This window comes from Heteronotia binoei, chromosome 9 (genome assembly GCF_032191835.1).
Source record: "Heteronotia binoei isolate CCM8104 ecotype False Entrance Well chromosome 9, APGP_CSIRO_Hbin_v1, whole genome shotgun sequence".
NCBI classification, from domain to species: Eukaryota; Metazoa; Chordata; class Lepidosauria; order Squamata; family Gekkonidae; genus Heteronotia; species Heteronotia binoei.
Window position 1 is genome coordinate 68,564,545 of NC_083231.1, and position 18,668 is coordinate 68,583,212.

Genomic DNA, 18,668 nt, shown 5'->3' on the forward strand with positions numbered 1-18,668 from the left:
ATCCATGGTTTATGTGCTCTGAGGTTTTTGTTTCTGTACTTACCTGTGAGTTAATGTGGCATATGTGCCACTCCCCACAAATCTTTAGTGTTCTTATCTCCAGTTATTGGTGACATAGTAGGCCTTGAATTTTTGTGTTGCTCACCCACATGATTTAGTTTAAAGCACTCCTTATTATGTTGGCAAGGCTCTTGGCAAATATATCCTCATGAGGTGCAAACCATCTCCCAGTAGAAGAGCTTAACTGTGTGAGCCATGATCAAACCTTTCCTGATGACACCATCTACATAGCCAGTCATTTATTTGCAATATTCTTCTTTCCTTTCCTAAGCCATGGCCTTCAACAGGAAGAAATGTAAAAAACACAACCTGTGCTCACAGTTCCTTCACCTTGGTCTCCTTTAATACATTCTGGGCTGGGCAGTAACATTTGTTCCACATGGATCAGTAAAAAAGGATCGGCTTCATGAGTCTTCCTACATGAGTGCACTTCTCTTATATTGGGGAGCAGAAGCTCAAGTCCTCTCATCAGCAGGGGCCTGAGAAATTTCCATCAAGCTTCAGGGAGGCTGGAGGAGTAGTCCAGTGGTCCAGAATCAATATCTATGGGGAGATCCTGAAACTGATTGCTTAGCAACAGAGGCTCAAAATGTCTCCCAATTTTCCTGCTCCTGTGGGTTACATTAATCCATGCACCCTCCTCCTGTGTTGGGTGCTCCTCCATTTGCTGAGGTACCTTTCTCTCTTCCTCCTGTTATCCTCTCAAAAGTGCTTCATGCATTATGTACATGAATGCTTTACTCCCCTTATAAAATGGAGTGTGGACAAGCATGACCCAGGTTTTTATCTTCTCCTCCAGTGGGGCTATCAACTTACATGCTGCAGGTGCAATTGCTGCTACCCCCAGGTAAGAATATGAATATGCCACAGACTTTGCATGTCACTGCCTCAGCTTCCTCACCAGCCATGCTGCTGCAATCCATTACAGAAGTTATTCAGGATTTGTTGTACTTCCCTGATAAGTCCCCCACCCAACTGCCACACAAGACTATTTGCGAAAGGCTTGCAAAAGCCAGAAAGCTTAACACATACTCAGCTTCTTATATGGCCCCCAGGGCTAACCTCCAAGTAACAGCTACAGGGCAAGAGCTCTTGAAATCTTGCCCTCTGGCTCATGCCTCTAACCAGGAGGAGCCTTAAACAGTTTAAGGCTCACTCAGCAGAGGGTGGGGTCAGCAGTCAGCCTCAGGCAAAACAGCAACAATCAACTCTTCCAATCACCTAAAACCCAGGCAAAAGTGACACATAGAAACACTTACTCAAACAGGCAACAGTCTTCAGTAGTCTATACACACTCACACACTCTCAAACACTGTTCTTCCACACAGTAACCTCAGATAATTCTCCCCAGCAGTTAAGGAATAGCAGAAAAAAACCCCATTCACTACTCCAGCAGCTCTCTTTCCTGCTCCTTCTCACAGCCCAATGACTTTTGTCTGGATACACTGCGTTGTTCATTCATTTTTTTGAGGGGAGGGGCTCCACATTTTATTTAAAACATTTCTATACCACCTTTCCACTCAGCTCAGAGTCCTCACAGACTCTCATTTCATCTTTAAAATAGGATAGGATATTTAACAAAATTTTGAGAGATTACCAAATTATGGACTAGTGTCAGGGGGCTTCTATATTGGTCTGCAGTAGAACAGCTAGATTTAATTCCAGTAGCACCTTAAAGATTTTTTTTTGGGGGGGGGGGCGTATAAGCTTCTGAGAGTCAAAGCTCCATCATCTGATATCTGATGAAGAGCTTTGATTATTGAAATCTTACACACACACGCACCCAAATTTGGTTGATCACTAAGGTGCTACAGAATTTAAATCTAGCTGAGTTATGGAATATTAATGTTTAGTACAGACACTTTACAGTATAAATAAATGACAGCCTATCTGTCCACAAGTTTCTCTTCAAATCATGTCAATTTAGAATCATCTATTCCCCCCCCCCAAAAAAAAAACCCATCTTTTGGGTTACTTTCAAAGAGGGTATGAACCACATACTATTGGTATATGTATTCATAACTGATGAACTGAAAAAGGTCATGGAATCTATTCTTAGAGTCTATGGAAATTATCCCCAAAGACTGCAGAACCTACCCTGCTGCCTCACTTGCCCATTCACAGAATGTAGAATGGGAGTGTGGTTTCAGATTTCTAACAACCTCTCTTCTACACTTGATTGACTCAGCTTGCCTATTGATTTTCAGCCAAATGTGAGAATGGATCAAAGCGGCTAAGCTAAAATAGGAGGCAACTGTATTTTCTCAATCATGCGGCAAATCCTATTAAAAGATATTCTCTGTTGCATGGAAAAGAATTGGTATGGGCTGCCTGAAGTTTGGCCTGGATTCCAATCTGGAGAGTTGTTTGCCTGTGCACAATTGACTGAGCATGACAGTTCATGCAGACATTTCATTGTATATATTTTATGTTTTCAGTTCCAGTGTAGTCCACTGGGGGAAAATAAACATGGGTAAACTAGAAAACTCAAGTGCAGTAATGAGAAATAATTAGCAATATTGATTTTTTTTAATACTGTGGGTAATTATTCTACAGTATTGGCCTCACTATTAAGCACTTCATAAAAATTATATACATTAATTCTATGCCCTTTGTTTTCACTATTATCTGGAGTAGGAAGTGTAAAATCTATACTGATATACATGTACATAAACATACACACACATTCATAACTATCCATAATCTGCTAATGAATATGAGAAACAATTCCTCACAGCTTCTTAGGATGGATACTGCTTAGGCTCATTATTTGGAGGATCACAATCATACAAGTCACTACGTCATTTGTGGATAGATTTTTAAAATCACTGAAATATATAATTCAATGCCTACAAATACATACATGGAAAATAATAAGACTCATTAAATGGTATGATTTGTGTTGAATTATCTTTGTTAACTAGGTATCAAATCAAAGCTTGTCTCAGTCTTAAATTTATGGAGTAGATTTCACTCAGGCAAGGTGTGCTTTCATGTCAGCATGTTTAAGAGTATTGAGCATATGTTACTTTGTTTCTGTGTGTAAAAACCACACTGAAATATGGATGATTTCAAATTTCACATCTCTGCTGCTTTCATTCACAAAATTTCCATTTCCATTTTGCTTCTCCATTGTGCAACCAGAAACCACAGCTCTTTATTTTTCCACAGCACCAGATGTTTAGTTTAATTTAAAACTAAACTAGTTTATACATGTTTTTTTATTGTTTTAAAACTGTAATTCAAATTGTTTTTACTATGACTGTTAGCCTCCCAGAGTCCACTTGTGGAGTGGGTGACATATACATCCTAAGTAAGTAATTGAGTGAGTAAATATTATATTTTCTGTTTCCTTAGACCACATTTTTTCTCATAACATACATTTTCCAACATATAATATTTTTCAATATTATACAATGTTTACATGTGTCACATTCTCAGGGTGCAGGCAGGCAGGAGTCCAAAGCCAGTCCAAGGTCAAAGTCCAGGAAGTCAAGCAAGAGCCAAGTCACCAATGCAGAATCACAAACCGGAATCAGAAGTCAGTGTCCAAAAGCCAAAAGGTCAGAGTGCCAAGGAAATCAAGCAGGTCAGGATCAGGAATCAGAAAGGAGCATGGATGCAAGCCAGAGAATAGACTTGTTCCTTCCATAAGGTTACCAGGTCCTGGGTGGGAGCTATATGGGAGTCTCAATCAGCCTGCTCCCTGGGTGGCAGTGACTCTGCTAGAATTCAGGCTGAGGGATCTGAAGCATCGGCGTGCCTCATGTCTTTGCTCTGAAAGTTCTTTCCAGAGCCTGCTTTGAACTCTTGAGATGGGAGGAGGAGAGCTTGGAGGAGATCGATCATCAACAGCTGACACTGGTGCCTGGAGAGTGATTGATGGGTCAGCTGCTGTTTGTTCAGCTGAGGAACTGGCTGGCAACTCTTCAAGGTCTGTTAACCCTTCCAGCTCCTCCTCATCAGGGCTCATGACTCTATTCCCCACCCCGCAGGACCCCCCCCCCCCACAGATGGGCCAAGCCAGTCAGGGTAGGCTGTGTGGAACTGCTGAACAAGGTCAGGGGTGTGTAGGTTGTTTGTAGGTTCCCATGAACGGTCCTCGGGGCCATAGCCTTCCCAGTCCATGAGGTACTGGAGGTCCCCATAGTGGATTTGGGAGTCCAGAAGCTGGTGGACCTCGTATTCCTCCTCGTCATCGACCAGGACAGGAGGAGGCAGCACTGGAGGTGGCGGTCGGATGGGATCCGGTGGTGTAGCAGGAACAAGGAGGGACTGGTGAAAGACCGGGTGGATGCGGAGGGTGGCTGGCAGCTGTAGCTGGAAAGCAACGAGGTTGATTTGGTCCATGATCAGGTAAGGCCCCGCAAAGCAAGGGTCCAGCTTGTGAGACTGGCCAGGCCGACGCAGGTAATGGGTGGAGAGCCAGACATGGTCCCCGGGCTTCAGTGGGGGGCCCACCTGTCGCTTTCGGTCAGCGGCTGTCTTGTAGGCCTCTTTAGCCTGTTGGAACTGCTCTCAGAGCAAGTCCTGGAGAGCCCGGAGTTCCTGCAGGTGCTCATCAGCAGCAGGGACTGCTGTGGGGGGCAGGACTGCGGGGAAGAAGTGAGGATGGTATCCATAGGTTGCAGCAAATGAGATCTGTTATGTGGACACATGTATGGCATTGTTGTAGGCAAACTCGGCCAGGGGTAGCAAGGCAGCCCAGTCATCCTGCTGGTAGCTGGTGTAACAACGCAGGTATTGTTCCAGCGTGACGATGGTGCGTTTGGTCTGCCCATCCATTTGGGGATAGTATGCTGAGGACAAATGCACCTGGGTGCCTAAGCTGGAGTGCAGGGCTTGCCAGAATCAGGAGGTGAACTGGGGGCCTTGGTCTGAGATCAAGTGTGCCGGGAGCCTGTGCAGGTGAAAGATGTGCTGGAGGTAGAGCTGGGTTGTTTCAGGAGCCGTGGGTGGCTTGGGACATGGAACAAACTGAGTCATCTTGGTGAAGAGGTCCACCATTACCAGGATGCAAGTTTGCCCCTTGGACCTGGGGAGCTCAGTAATATATACAGTTTGCACTGTGCCAGGAATGCAGGAAACTCCTCCACCTTCCCAGCAAACTTCTCTGGGGGAAGCACTGGGCACTTGGGTGGGGCAGCGACAGTGGCTTGCTGCTGCTGTTGCAGGTGAGCCATCATTTGAGTGAGATGCTGTACATGAGTGAGCAAGGCTGCTAGCTGCCCAGAACCTTTGCTTGCCTCCTCATCCATCTTGTGGAGTGTGTGTGTGGGTGGAAGCAATCTGTCACGTTCTCAGGGTGCAGGCAGGCAGGAGTCCAAAGCCAGTCCAAGGTCAAAGTCCAGGAAGACAAGCAGAAGCCAAGTCGCCAATGTAAAATCACAAACCAGAATCAGAAGTCAATGTCCAAAAGCCAAAAGGTCAGGGTGCCAAGGAAATCAAGCAGGTCAGGATCAGGAAGGAGTGTGGATGCAAGCCAGAGAATAGACTTTTTGCTTCCATAAGGTTACCAGATCCTGGGTGGGAGCTATATGGGAGTCTCAATCAGCCTGCTTCCTGGGTGGCTGTGACTCCGCTAGAACTCAGGGCTGAGAGAGCTGAAGCATCAACATGCCTCATGTCTTCGCTTTGAAAGTTCTTTCCGGGGCCTGCTTCAAACTCTTGAGATGGGAGGAGGGGATTGATCATCAACAGCTGACACTGGTGCCTGGAGAGTGATTGATGGGCCAGTTGCTGTTTGTTCAGCTGAGGAACTGGCTGGCAACTCTTCCAGGTCTGTTAACCCTTCCAGCTCCTCCTCATCAGGGCTCATGACAACATGACAAATGAATCTAAAAAAGCAGCATTGAAAAATGGAAGAAGAAAAAGGAGACTGCATATTTATAACCCTCCCTTCTCTCTGAATCAGAGACTCAGAGTGGCTTACAATTTCCTATATCTTCTCCCCCTACAACAGACACCCTGTGAGGTGGGTGGGGCTGAGAAGGCTCTCACAGCAGCTGCCCTTTCAAGGACAACCTCTGCCAGAGCTATGGCTAACCCAAGGCCATTCCAGCAAATGCAGGTGGAGGAGTGGGGAATCAAACCCAGTTCTCCCAGATAAGAGTCTGCACACTTAACCACTAACACCAAACTGGAGAACCAGAACCAATGACAAAAATATAAAGCAAAATAAAAGCAAAACAGGGATAATTCATTCATCCTTAAAACTAACAGTGCTAGTCATATGAACCTCACTGATTTCAATTATTTAAACTGGGTTTAATGGAAATAGATTGTCATATAATTAAGATTCTTTCTTCCACTAAGGTCTGCCATGTTTTCTTGGCACTGTAGTTAGTGTAAACATCAGGGCATTTTTTGAACAGGAACACACAGGAATGCAGGTTTGGCTGGTTTGGCATCAGGGTATGTGGCCTAATATGCAAATGAGTTCCTGGTGGGCTTTTTCCACAAAAAAGCCCTGGTAAACATCCATTCAGCCACAGCTGACCAATGGTGTCTCAGTGGTGTAATATAAAGACAGCTACTTACTGGGGGGGGGGGGGGGTTGTATCCAGTGGGATCTTTTAGATCAACAATGTTTAATTCTAAGTATAAATTTTTAAACTTTGTCAGTCTAAAGGTGCCACTAGACTCAAATTGTTCTATTGCTTCAGACTAACACAGTTACCATGCTGAAGATACTTACTAGATCACTTTTTAAAATTCTGTTCTAAAAGAAAACAAAAAGTCCCTAAATCACTGATAATTTGTTTCCCTTTCTCTGTTACTGAAAGTTACTTCTTCACTTTGCCTCACAGTAGGATGGTTCCTCATAAAACAGACATATAGAGGAATAACATTTTCTATCACATCTGTATTAATTTCATCACCTTTTTATCAGAACCGGTATTAGTTGAATATGCTCAATTTGCAGTATCAGCATATCTATGAAGTTTTAGAAGCCCCCCCCCCCCAACACTCAAGTTTTCATCAGTGCTACTCAGTACCAGCTATGTTTCTGTAGAAGGACAAGCAAGGTAAAGAAGATTTTCCTTGAACTATCCCTTGGGAAGTGGGTAAGAATGGAAAGAGGCAATTATAGATGACCTTGCTCTGGTCAGCAAATACATGCTGCTTGAATCAATACGTGATATTGCAAGGACTTACAGTGGGAAAGTTTGCCACTCTAAAATTCTGTGTATTTTCCTGAGTTTGGGAAAAAGTGTAGATGCCTGAAAGTACACAATCATGTTATTTAAATATACCTTTGATTGCATTTTTTTTTAAAAAAAAAATCTTGAAAGAGACTTGGTCTACTAACTAGAAAACTAACTTTTCATTGACCAGAGGTTTAAAGTCACATATATAGATCACATTATTTCTCTCTTGAGACCCAGTTTGGTGTAGTGGTTAAGTGTGCGGACTCTTATCTGGGAGAACCAGGTTTGATTCCCCACTCCTCCACTTGCACCTGCTGGAATGGCCTTGGGTCAGCCATAGCTCTGGCAGAGGTTGTCCTTGAATGGGCAGCTGCTGTGAGAGTCCTCTCAGCCCCACCCACCTCACAGGGTGTCTGTTGTGGGGAGGAAGATAAAGGAGATTGTGAGCCTCTCTGAGATTCGGAGTGGAGGGCAGGATATAAATCCAATATCTTCTTCTTCTAGTGCTCCCAGTTATGGAGGCCTCCATGGTCCGAACAGAGAAAAAAGATTAAATAAAATCCAGTTTACTGAAATTAATCTTCCCTGCAAGTATTCTGTCTCTGTCTCTCTAAAGCACACAGCAATCCAGCAATCTTCAGCAATTTACTCCATGGAAGTCAGTGAAATGATTCCAGAGGAAGGTGTACATCTGCATTTTGTATTTTGCTTTGTCCTACATAACATCATTTCCATGACTGTGTGGTGTACAGATCTACCATGGAGAATAAGTCTATAAGTTATTATGAAAGGAACCGCTGAATACCAGCACCAAGAAGCAACATCAGGGGAAGGCCTCAACCTAAAATCACTCAGCAAATATCCATGGCAGAGTGAAGAGTCTAACCTCACAGAGCTTCCTCATAGCAGCACAATATATATAAAGTCTTTCATTTCCCCTCCATACTCTATATCTTTTAGGGTTATCCTTTTCTGCATTGGTAGGCACTGCTTTAACATTAACTTTAAGCAGGTTGACCAAGGCATGGAAAATCATATTCATCATCTGAACTATCCATTTGTTTTATATATTATTCCAGAGTTAATTATCAAATTTAGTTAGATTGACATAGTTCTATTGACATTTTCCATTGTATTTCACAATAAACAATAATATTATTGATAAATGCAATCATAAGTCAAACAATGAATTAAACAGAAATAATAAAAATTATTTCAAATAAAACATGAGGTGTTGCTGACATAATTGGGCTGCTGCCAGTGGGAAGGTGAATTGGAGAAGCTTTATAAGCTTATTCTGATTTCCTTATGCAGGAATTTGCTATATTTCAGCACCCCTTCAAACTGGCTACAAAGATAATTTTTAAAACAAATTTGTGCATGCAGTCTTGCACTGCATTCCCATGGTTATCCTCCTCCCCCTTTTCATTTCCTTTCTTTTCTTCCTGGTATCTGATCCTGTGTGGCTCCAACTATCTGAAAATGTCCTGAGTGCAAATCTTTGGAAGTTTGAAACATACTGCTAAGTTCCCTAGACACAGGTTCAGATAGCTAATTTCTTGGAAAGAAATAAACTGAAGCATTAGGTAGCATATTAAAAAGTCAAATATTTATTGCCATGTATTATATATATGTCATATATGTTATATATAATATATATTATTAAAAACTATGGAGAATTGGCAGGCTTTTATATAAATAAAGAAAAATCAAAAATTTTGTGTAAAAATATTACAAAGATTCAAAAGGAAGAACTGCAAAGAGTAACAGAATGTGAAGTTGCCTCAAAAGTAAGATATTTAGGTGTGGAAATTACTATGAAAAATATAGATTTGTATAAAAATAATTATGAAAAGCTTTGGCGGAAAATTGATGAAGATTTGACAAAATGGAATAAATTGAACTTGTCTATGCTGGGCAGAATTGCTGCAATTAAAATGAATGTTCTACCAAGAATTATGTTTCTATTTCAAACAATTCCAATTGTGAAGGACAATAAACAATTCAGTAAATGGCAACACAAAATCTCAGAATTTGTATGGGTGGGCAAGAAACCAAGAATTAAAATGAAAATTTTAACCGATGCAAAAGGAAGAGGAGGTTTCCAACTGCCGGATTTAAAATTGTATCATGATGCAGTATGTTTGGTATGGATTAAAGATTGGATGATATTATTAAACAAGAAGCTTGCAGGCGTTAGAAGGTCATGGAAATATTTTTGGTTGGCATGCATATATGTTATATGGGAAAAATAAGAGAAGTTTTTTTCTCACACCACTATATAAGAAGAAACTTGCTAAGTACTTGGGTAAAATATAAAAAAATATGGTGATGACAGAAAGCCGTTATGGATTGTGCCAACGGAAGCATTAAAATTATCTCAGAAACTGATGCAGGGAGGTGTTTAACATACAATCAACTATTAAAAATACATGGAGAAAAAGTGGAACTAAAATCAGCTGAAGAATTACAATGCAAATATAATTGGTTTCAACTACAACAAATTAAGAGCTTGGTGGAATAGGACATTAAAAATGAAGGCATAAGACAGCAGCAAACAGAATTGGAAAAAATGCTGTTGGGTGATGATGAAAAGTTGATTTCAAGGATTTATAAATTACTATTGAAGGTGTCAACAGAAGAGGAAGTAGTTAAATCTCAAATGATAAAATGGGCAATCAATTTTAATAAAGAAATTCAAATGGAATCTTGGGAGTATTTATAGAAGAATATGAAGATTTCAACATGTTATAACATTAAAGAAAACTGTTATAAAATGCTGTATAGATGGTACATGCTACCTAAGAAACTGGCAAAAATGAATAATCAGGTGTCAGACAGATGTTGGAAATGTAAAAAACATGAAGGATCTTTCTACCATATGTTGTGGACTTGTGAAAAAGCAAAACAATTTTGGCAAATGATTCAGAAAGAAATGTCAAAAATTTTAGTTTATGACATTAAGAGGTCTCCAGACCCTTTTTTGTTGGGATTATAAATGGAAAGCTTTCCAAAACAAGATAGAACGATGGTGTGGTATCCGCTTTCAGCTGCAAGGACATCATATGCGCAGCTATGGAAGCAAGACAAAATACCAGAAAAATGGGACTGGATTTTAAAAGTTTTGTCATGGAGTGAAATGAATAAATTTACAAGAATCTTAATGATTTGGAGAAGTTTAGGAAGGAATGGGAGAATTTCAAAACTATGTTGAAAAAGGGACACTTAGTGATTTTTGATAAAAGCTGAAGGAGGTGGAATAATGGACTAGAATTTATAAAGGGAAAATTTTCTTATCGAAAAATGAAGACAAACTTATAGAGTTAACTTTCTTATTTTTTATTTTTATTTCTTCTGTATTGATACAATGGGGATTCTTTATTTGTTAAGTTACCTTGTTTCTTTTTTCTTTAAATTTAAAACACTGGCGGGGGTCAAGAAAAAGGGAGGAAGGAAAAGGGGGGGAAAGCGATGTATTGTTTTTATTTTGTATTATTTTAAAATTTCTTATAGATTTCTATAACGATAGATTGCTAATTAATAAAATTGTTTAAAACAAGAAAATGTCCTGAGTACAAATCTTTGGAAGTTTGAAACATACTGCTAAGTTCCCTAGACATAGGTTCAGTTAGCTAATTTCTTGGAAAGAAATAAACTGAAGCATTAGGTAGCATGTTAAAAAGTCAAATATTTATTGGCATGTATTATATATATGCCATATATATTATATATAATATATATTATTAAAAACAGGAATGACTGCATTCTCAGGTTTAGATTTTTTTGTTTGTAAAAAAAGTTTTACTAGTCCAACTCCATCAGCTATACCAGTAAGGAAAAAGTTCTTTAATAAAAAGAATGCATTGACAGGAGATTACTATTACATAGAATAACCAGTTCTATAATTTACATAATCTCATCATGTCAAAAATCTAAATAATCAGATAATATGAGCGAGATTATAATTTTTATAGAATAGAAAAGGTACTGAGTTCTATGTAGAATCTTTGATTAAATAGTCCAATATCTACTTAAAAACCCCCAGGATGAAATAAAATCCTTCTTTTTTAAAAAAAAACAAACCAATCAAACTTTTTTGAAATAAATAGGGGTTACAGCAAAAGGGATAGCAATTGAGAAGTCATATCAAAAATAAAATCCTTCTTGAGAAAAAAAAGATCTGTTTTATAGACTACTTGGGGATTCAGAGCAACATCTTCCAGCACACTTTGGAGTCTTGCTTTCAAATTGATAGTTTTGACTTAGAAATGTCTACGTTGTGTGCATATATTTTGCAAATCAACAAATCTATTAACTTCAGATGACAAAGAGAAATTCAGAAAGCTTTGTAGTCATTTTATATGAGCGTTTGCAATCTGGAAGGCCAGCTGCAAAGGATTACTCTCTGTTTTATATGGCAGCAAAGTCCAGTGATCATTTGTGTGTGTTTAGTTGCATTGAACAATGAACTTAAGCATACACAAATGGGTGCAAAATTCAGAATGTATGTGTGGTCTGTATTTGGATTACTGGCATTTTGTTTTTATAGTCTGCCAACTTCTTATGCTTTGGGGGGAAACTCCCTGTTTCTACATTAGAGGGAAAGAAAAAAAGTCTAATGGTGATAACTTCAAAGTAAACTAGACAAGTGAAGAAAAAGTGGATAAGAATGTACTGTCTGGTGAAGGGAAAAGCAGATTTTCTTTAGTGTAAATTACTCATTTATTTTGTCAAGAAGTATTTCTAGGTATACAATAATATAAGCATTTGAAGCAAATATAGATTTGCTTTCTATTCATAAGTACAGAAGCAAAATACATCTTAAAAGTTCTTCAGTAAACCATCTAAGGGCTATATAGGCTAGTCAATAAAATAGTGTATTGCATTAGTCCATACTGACGCAGCATGGTCTTACAGTGTGAGATGTCTTTATTTTCTGCAGTACTTCTAGGTAACTGTCTTTCCACTTTCACACAATCCTCATTCGTAGAACTGTAGCCAAGAGGCACTGTCTGGCTTGTGGAATCACCCAAAATCAGGGGTCACCACTCTTGACCTGAACCAGAGATCCCAAAAAGACAGGCCAAGTGAGAATACTCTCAGAATGTGCTAAAACACCAGTCAAGGCTGCACACAAAGGATTTCTGTCTAAGGTTGTAAAAGGCATCCTCAAGGGCAATCTCCATTTGCTCCCTCCAGCCAGTAAGGGAATGATAGCGACAATGAGTTCTATCAGGTAATTTATCTGCATCCTCAAAACTGGATGGCAACATCTATCTATTCTTAAAATTCTTTTAATTCTGTAGTCTTCTTGCTGAGCTAGACCTTGGTATACAAAAGTGTGCGATCCCTGTGCCCTTCTGGCCCTTCCTTTCTCATAGCTAATTTCCCCAATATCAAGACTGGGCCATTTTGGGTAACAGAATGAGAGAGATTGCTACCTGCCAGGCTCCCTACATCAGGGATGGCTCACCCACTAGAAAACTAGGCGGTTGCCTAGGGCGCCAGAAGGTGCCAAATTGGGCTCCCCCCTCCGAGTGCCCAAAACAACCACCTTGTTTGCCTCGCTGCCCCCCGCCATGGCCGTTGCCCCCACTGCCCCCCTGACTTAAACAAGTCAGGAAACAGGTATGATCACTAGCAAGGTTACTGACAAGTTGATCCTACATTGACCACAGCCTTATGTAGACAGTTTCCTGACATGTGTTGCTGTGACCCACATTAGATGGCTCCTCTCAAGCTGAGTCAGCTCTTCCATCATGAGGACTACTGAGGACCAGATTCTGTTGTGATTTATTGGTCTCTCCTGGTATTTCCTTAGCAGATGAGAAGCCTAAAGCTGCCAGCCACACAATCCTACTTTTAGTCCATGCCCCAGAACTAGCCTTTTGTCTCTCCTGCTACTGGGGTGATTTGGGACACCATGGTGAGTCTAATCATGTGCATGGGTCCATGAAAGAGCATCCAGGCCCTAGGGTCCTGATAGCTCAAGGGACAGTGCTGGTGCTGGCTCAGAGTCCCTTCAGGGAAGCATCAGAGAGTCTGCCTCAATGGGACAGTTTGCCAAGGTAGGGCTTGTGAAGCAGGTTGTCCTCCTCTTCTGATGACCCCTCTTTGTTGGAATAAGTGGCTCAGCTTGTCTGGACATTAGGGGTACTACATCACTCTAACTGTGTATAGGTGTTGTGTCCCTGAATGGGATGCCTCTTTGTCCTAATCTGGAAGCTGCCCTCTGACCCCTCCTGTCTCTCTCTTTGTCCTCTTTCTCTCCACATAGCTTTCCATGAATGCACGTCTCTGCATGTCACCTGTTAGCCAAATTGCCTTTAAAAAGAGGTGTGGGGGAATTTAATAGGTAGGCAAAGATGACTATACTAAAGCCGGATCAATAACCTATGCATACCAGAGGTGGTTTTCCCAAGGGATCCCTTTACAATAATGAAAAGATTTGTAGTACTCAAAGGGAGGTTTTTATTGGAAAAATGGTTCAAGTGTCCAAGAGAAACAAATCATAGAAAACAGTCACACAATCCTAAGAAAAACAGCATGAAATGGGATAGGGAAACATATAAGGGAAGACACACAAGGAAATACTTTACCAGTCTTGGAAAATCCAGGAAAACTGTCCACTAGTGGCGATGATGCAGGGAAGGGAAGACAAGAAACAACCAATGTAACTTGCCAAATAAAGGACCCAATACTGATCAGGTATATGGGGGTGGCTCAAGCAGCAAAGATAGGAGGTACCACAAGAGACACACTGGAGTGGTCAAAAACCTGCCTTGTTATAGCCAAATTTGTGTCCTCTGGTGCTGTCAGGTTACACCTGACATCACTACATGTGACCTCTGACATCACCTAAGTTGGAGGCTCCCAGGAGTTTTGAAAAAGAATTACTGGGCATTGATGGATTTACCTATTGTAAACCCATGCTAAAACAAAGAAGTATAATGGGTCAATCTAGCTCCAAATTGCTATGTTTTGTGACACCAGAGCTTGCACAGTGGGGATGATCTACATGACTGGGATGGATCTTCTGCAAAACAATTCTTCTGGCTGGGGCTGCATTGTGTAAACTGATGTCTTGGCTGTCTGGCAGGAAGAGTCACTTGTCCAGGTGTAAAGACGTGACACAAGTCTATTGTTGACCATTGACTTCTCTATTTGTATTTCCATGGCACATCTGGAGTATGTGATGCTTTCTTCTCACCCTCATGGTGTTGGGTAGGATCAAGAGTTGTCATTTTAGGACATCACAGGAGCATGGCTTTCAGGGAGACTGCTCTTTGGCACTGTCCTCAAATGACAGGAATGCAGTTACAGTCTGTGAAGCTGGGCAGCTCTTCAGAGAAGCACGATCTGGAGTTCTTTGTTGCAGAAGTGTAGAGGTCAATCCCAGGAACAGGAACAGACAAGGAACCCTTGGTAGCCTGACTGGAGAGCTTGCTGCTTGGTCTCACACTGGGTACAGTGTCTATATTGGGTTAGTTTTCAGACCCAATATTTTAAGTTTAACAAATTGGGTGTCCAGTGAGACAATTTGCCTGTGCTTGCAGTAACATAAGTCCATAATAAAAGTCCATAACTGAGTCCTGTATGGCGGGCGCTAGGGCCAGAGTGAGCTTAGTCCATTAATGGTGGAAGAGGGGTCTAGGGCTTACACTCATCTGTAAATACAATACCCTCATACTCATACACACATGATGCCGGACAACCTGGTCATTTGTGTTAGGGAAAGTACTCTTTAGATTAGTCTTCTTTCCCCTTATTTTGACTGCACCTTGAATGTGAACTGGATCTACATTTTAAAAAAAAAGTATGTTTACCTTTTCTGCAATATACTTCTTGGGAGATTTATTTACTAAATTCAATATCACACTGCTATGACTGAGCAAAACTCTGATATATTAACCAAATATTGCAATAATGGGTACACAGAGTGAATTTTAAAGTTTAAAAGGAATTTTCCTTGTTTGTTTTTTAACATGGTAAGTGGATGTGTTGTTTAGCATTACAGTGTCCTGGAATAAGATACTATGTCCTGTTTGAGTTAGACTGTGTTCAGCCACTGCTGAATTTTCAGGTTGGCCAAGTTTGCAGTGACTTTCATGTTCTTTCAGGTCTCACAATGCCAAGACCATGGCCACACAGCCCAGAAAATCTACAACAACCAATGGACTCTGGCCGTGAAAGCCTTTGACAACATAAAGTATTTGTATGCTTATGTTAATGTAGAAAAACCATCTTGAATAGCAGAAAAAGTTATTTTTTCTTATGAATTTAAGCTAGTAAATTAATAGAGATGGGAGCGTATGAGGAAATAGCCAACTAAAATAATGTGAAGGTCCTTGTCCAGAGAAGGAAACTATATTTCATTTTTAACAAGGAAGTTTTGATAAGATACCTGTGGATGAAAGAACAGTAAAGCTGAAAGAAAGTCAGAAACATCTTGTTTGTCAAACGTAAGATTAATACATGCTAGAGACAAAGAAAATCAAAGTACGCATATGTAGCAATGTCAAGGATGATGTAAAATTGGAAGGAAAAACCAAGAGTATAAAAATTTGAACACAGTTGTTGCTTAGTGGACATCTGGGCTAAACTTTTGGCTGTATATTATCCCCTTATTCAAATAAAACTTTTATTTTATCCTCTTGCTGCCTGGATTTTGTCTCACTGTGTGACTTCAATTGGCTAGCCACACGTCAAAGAACCTTAGTGCCTTAAAGGCATTGCTTTCAGCTCCCTGCCTGGTCATTCTTATGAGAAAACTGGCCTCAGCCTATAAACCCTTCAACTAATCATAAGGCTATTTATAAGATCTTCCCAAAATACAAGCTACTGACAGCTCTACTTGACATTTCTCAGCTGCAACTTATTAGCTAATCAGGCTGAGCCAAGCAGTGGCCTTGAAGTGGCCTTTTAGAAGTGACAGTACATGTAAACACAGAGATTAATAAACACTGGGCATAGCAATTTTCTTAAACCTAAATGCCCTCTTGACACTCTCCTTCACTACTTCTGCCAGGTGGCAGCATCACTATGGGTGGACAAGTGGGGAAAGAGGACCAGGAGTGTCTGCTGAAAGAATGGGGCAGGTATGGCATGGTGGGCAGTGCTCCTGGAAATGGACAGCTGGAGGAGCAAAGAGAAGTATGGAGAACAGCCAGCCAAGGAGAGCAGTGATAGTGGTGAGAAGGAAGGGCACAGAGAGCAATGGGGAAGAAGCCCAGTGAGCAAAGGTCAGATGGGTGGGCAGAACAGAAAGAGCCTTGGAGCTATGGTTTGTTAGAAAGAACAGTGATTGAAAACTTTAAAGGTGTAAAATTACCACTGCCCTAAGTAGTAGTTTACAATTAAATTTATGGATTAGAAGGTGATTTGTCAGATTGACTAATCCCTTCTTTTCATTTAGAAATACTGCCTGATATAGTTATTTTTTTAAAAAAATCTCCTGTCTGCAGAATGGTGATTTGCATAAACTGATTCATCTCTTGCACAATGTAGAAATAAAATAACTTCTAAAGAACCCATTTAAGTACTTAAAAGAGACTGAATGAAGAGAGAAAGGCAATGAAGTTTCAGAAGCATGCTGTATATAGTTCAGTTCTCTAGCATTCAGTCTGTTCCTTTAGAGGTATGATGATATTTCTGATGAACTAGAAAATGCAATAATCCAAAAAGGGACAGAATGCAGAATTCAAATCATTTCAAGAATTGAAGCGGTCACATACCACAGAAGCAACTTGCTTGATAAATAGGTAACAGTATAGTAACGTTTTAAAATCAAAATAGAAAGCACTTTAAAAACTGAACACAAACACAGTAGGAGTGTATTTCCTTGCAAATGATAATCCTGCTTTTGGAGACTTTAAGATTTGCAGTGCAACTATAAAATAACATTCTGGCTTTGGGGCATGCAGTGCTTTGTATCATGTTGTGCTGATTGCTGTTGCTCACTTGTTTCTTCTTTGACTCCAAATTTCCAAAATGCTTCCATTAAAGAAGTGACAGCAAACTTACTAGTGGTTTCTGTCAATTTTTGCTTTGTTTTGATGCCAAAGCATATTCTTTAGAAATGGAGCATATTCTCAGAACATATTGAAACTGTCAGTTTCCCTAAAATAGTTGATATATTGTGAGAATTTAATCATACTAATGTTTACTCAACACAATATGCTGTGTTTGAGAAGTTCCAGGTTAGAATTTTGATGTGAGCAGCAATGTGAATTCCTTCTAACATAATACTTCTGCTCAGTATTTACCCTGGATTTTTTTTTTGTTGCTCCATTGAATCTTTAATATGCCAATCAGATTTTTTCATCAGATTTATACTTAATTTATTTATACTTAACTCCCCCCCTTTTTTTCCTTCCAATTTTGCATATTTTCTCAGTCAGAGCTTTTTTAATAGCAGGAACTCCTTTGTATATTAGGCTACACACATCCTGATGCAGCCAATCCTCCAAGGGTTTACATGGTTCTTAGTACAGGGCATACTGTAAACTCCAGGAGGATTGGCTACCTCAGGGATGTGTGGCTAATATGCAAAGAAGTTCCTGCTATAAAAAAGCCCTGTCCTCAGTAATCCTCACAACAGCCCTATAAATTAAGTTAAATTGGGAGATACAATGATGATGATGACAACGATGATGGTGATGATGAATTGATTGCCTGTCATTTTAAATAAAACAAAAATAAAAAAGTCCTGCAAACTAAAATCTTCCAAGAGCTTACAGTAGACCCTGTAATAAGAGTCCTTAAAACTTCTGGAGGAGTTCTGGCTATATCAGGGGTACATGTCCTAATACACAAATAAATTCCTGTTAGAAAAAAAGCCCTGAGAATACCTATGGTAAAGCAAATCAATGGTTTATCTAGTCTAGCATGCCATTTCTAAAAGTAGATGATGAAGAAGAAGAAGATTGCAGATTTCATAACCCACCCTTCTCTCTGAATCAAAAAGACTCAGAGTAACTTACAAATCTCCTATATCCTCTCTCCTCACAACAGACACCCTGTGAGGTAGGTGGGGCTGAGAGGGCTCTCACAGCAGCTGCCCTTTCAGGGACAACTCCTGCGATAGCTATGGCTAACCCAAGGCCATTCCAGCAGTTGTAAGTGGAATCAAACCCAGTTCTCCCAGATAAGAGTCCGCACACTTAACCACTACACCAAACAGACCCTCTCTAGATGTAGAGGTGACAGGAAAGCCCACAAATAAGTAGATATATAATGGTTTGTTTAAGGCTAGCTTGCGTGTCCAAGATTAACTTGAACCAGGACCTCCATAGCATATTATTAAGCCTAGTGAGTTATTAATTGCCTACCCATCCTCCAAAATAAAGATGTCACACAACAAACATTGGGTTAAGCTGTGTTTATTAGGTAACAGTTGATATACATTCAAATCAAATACCCATCCATTAATTCAGGTTACCCTGTCTATTGGGCTGC